Source organism: Aythya ferina (genome assembly GCF_964211825.1).
Source record: "Aythya ferina genome assembly, chromosome: 3".
Classification (NCBI taxonomy): domain Eukaryota; kingdom Metazoa; phylum Chordata; class Aves; order Anseriformes; family Anatidae; genus Aythya; species Aythya ferina.
This window is the reverse complement of record NC_140298.1, coordinates 42,890,807-42,893,362: the sequence shown is the minus strand read 5'-3', so window position 1 is coordinate 42,893,362 and position 2,556 is coordinate 42,890,807. Positions and strand designations below refer to the sequence as shown.

General features: G+C 35.9%; 1 protein-coding gene across 1 annotated transcript in view; it reads left to right on the top strand.

Moving 5' to 3' along the window:
- Window positions 1-895: 895 nt before the first annotated feature.
- NUP133 (nucleoporin 133) overlaps window positions 896-2,556 on the top strand; it is a 31,983-nt gene continuing 30,322 nt past the window's right edge. The window contains exon 1 of the mRNA XM_084513157.1: window positions 896-1,028. The gene's annotated coding sequence lies outside the window, so the exon portion shown is untranslated. The remainder of the gene's footprint in view (window positions 1,029-2,556) is intronic.

Below are 2,556 nucleotides of genomic sequence, written 5' to 3'. Positions count from 1 at the left end.
TTAAGTGTCAAACATCATTTTCATGTCATTGTCTCTTCCCTTTTCAAGGAATTTTTGTTTCATTGTTTGTTGCTAATCTTAAAATGCTGGAATTCAAAAGTGCATGTCTCACTGCTCTATCTCAGAGCAACTGCTAAGTTGATTATGGTCACCATCTACAGTTAATATAGAGAATTACAAATGAGAACTCATTTTTAGAGAGTATGGAAACCTGAGTTGGAGGAAAGTTATTAAAAAAACAACTAGCTGACTTTGTATATGAGGACAGAGGCATTGTATTTTTTTTACTGTTTTTGGTTCACGATAGGGAAATCTAGAATTTGCATACATCTTCCTTTCTCTATTTTCCCAGTTCTTTAGTTTCATTTCCCTTTCTGAGATGACGTCCAAAAGCAGTTGTTATATATGTAAGTTTTTGTCCTCTTTAAGGCATGTACAAGTTTGGTTTTATTGTCACTCTCTCAATGACAACTGGTAAAATAGTAGCATTATAAAGTAGGCTTCACGTTTCTAGTTTAAGAACTCTAATGTGCCATTATAATGGCACTTTGTGAAAATACTAATGAGATCCTTGCAGTATAAAATGAAAATAAAATTAATTCCAGATAAAATTATGCCTTCTGATATAGTCTTATTAGAAGCAGATATTGTATAGATATGATAAAGATATGCCAAAAATACCACTGACCAAACATTTAATTTCAGTGTTGACTAACAATAATTGCCTTGATACTGTATTTAGGGGAGCTTGAACTTTAATCTTTAATCTCTCTCCTTATGCAAGTGCAATGAGCCTTTTTGTTTGTGAGTTTAAACTGTGAGATTATGGGGAATTAATTGCAGCTGAACTGAATGAATGTTTTATGTCTGTTGATCATTAGTTGTTCGGGCAGGTGTTGTAGTCTACTATAAAGTGAGAAAAGCTACAGAAAAGGTCTTGTTCAAAGAAAGGTGAATACTTGTTATAAGAGATGCAGTGGATAGCAGACCTTATAATATTCCTTGAACCAAACCAAGATCTTATCAAGGTGAGAAAACTTTGCTAGACAAGTACAGATTATTATTTTACACACCTACAATGCATGTGGCACTGCCTCTGTGTGCACGTGGTGTGCTGTATACCTCCCCAGCAGTGCCAGGCAGTGATGGATGTGGTTGCACTTTGAACTGTAGGAGCTCTGTTAGCTTAATAAGAAAATTTGATCCTTTTGTTGGAGGAAACGGAGACAACATTTAAAAAGGAGAGAGAAATGAATTAAAGCACTGTATTCTGCTTTTGTTATAAGAGTTTAATGTTTTCCTGTCTAAGGTGGAAACCAGTGGTGCATCTCTAACAACCCTGCTGGGTGTTCTTTGTGAAGGACCATCACCCCACGCTGCTGCCTTGTGCAGCATTTTCCATAGGGCAAAAATGGACCACATGTCATAGAAAAGACTTAATGTGAGAGTATCTGACTGCATCAGAAAGCACTATAAAACAATCTCTATTACACTTTGTGACTGCATTTTTTTGTGATTGCCTCCTTCATGTTTTAGTAATGCTGTGTATCATAAAGGTAATGTGTAAAACATTTACTGCTTCATGCTATACTTCTGTTGCTGAAAAGATTAAATAGACCTTTCAGAAAATAAATTCCTCACCCAAAACTTGACATTTCAAACCTAACCTGTGCTATGTACAAAATACTGTTTACTCTGAAGTCTTGTTTAAAAAAAAAAAAAAAAGAAAGAAAGAAAATGTTGTTATAAAGTATTACACAACAGGAAATATTTGATTGGCTAGTAAGCATTTGACATTAGGTCATGGTTCACCTAAAACAGGTAATGCAGAACTGAACTGCCCAAGTTTCAAATTCCACATCAAGTCAAATCTTGAGAAGCAAGACTTTTGAGGGGGGTGGGGGGAAAGTTCAGTGATAGTAAACACTTGACATAAAAGCAGTGGATGAAACTAGCTCGAGGCTTTTCTCATTTTAAACTATCATTCTTCCTCTTCTCAAAAAGAACTTCATTTATCTAGATGTCAACAGCTGCTTACTGCTCAGATGCTCGATGCACAGATAGGAGACTGTTTTGCCAGACACCTTGACTTTTAAACTTGGTTGAGAAGCTCTCTTTAATGGGGCTGTAATTGCTACATTGAAATGTGCTGACACAGTTATATCATTGTGAAAAACCCCAGCTGTAATATGAATTGGCAAGGTGCTGTAAGCACTCTTCACTCCAATGTATGCAATCCATTTTAGTGATTTTAGCGCTATTGTTTTTTTATGGTTATCCTAGCAAGTACAAAGAAGACAAAATAGTGAAAAGTGGTAGTGTTCTTTGGGGTTGTAGAAAAAGGACTTGAAGAGGGTATAGGTCTACTCTTTATATGAAAAACAAACAAACCAAAAAACAACCTTGAAGCTCATGTTGCCAGCTGTTGCTATTTGTGCCCTAAATCTTGCCTCTTCTCTGCTCTCTGCTGTTTGTTTTGTTTAAGCTACTTAACCTCTTGCTACTAACTTAGCTTCAGTGCCATGAATATGGTATTAACATGCTCAAAACACAGCT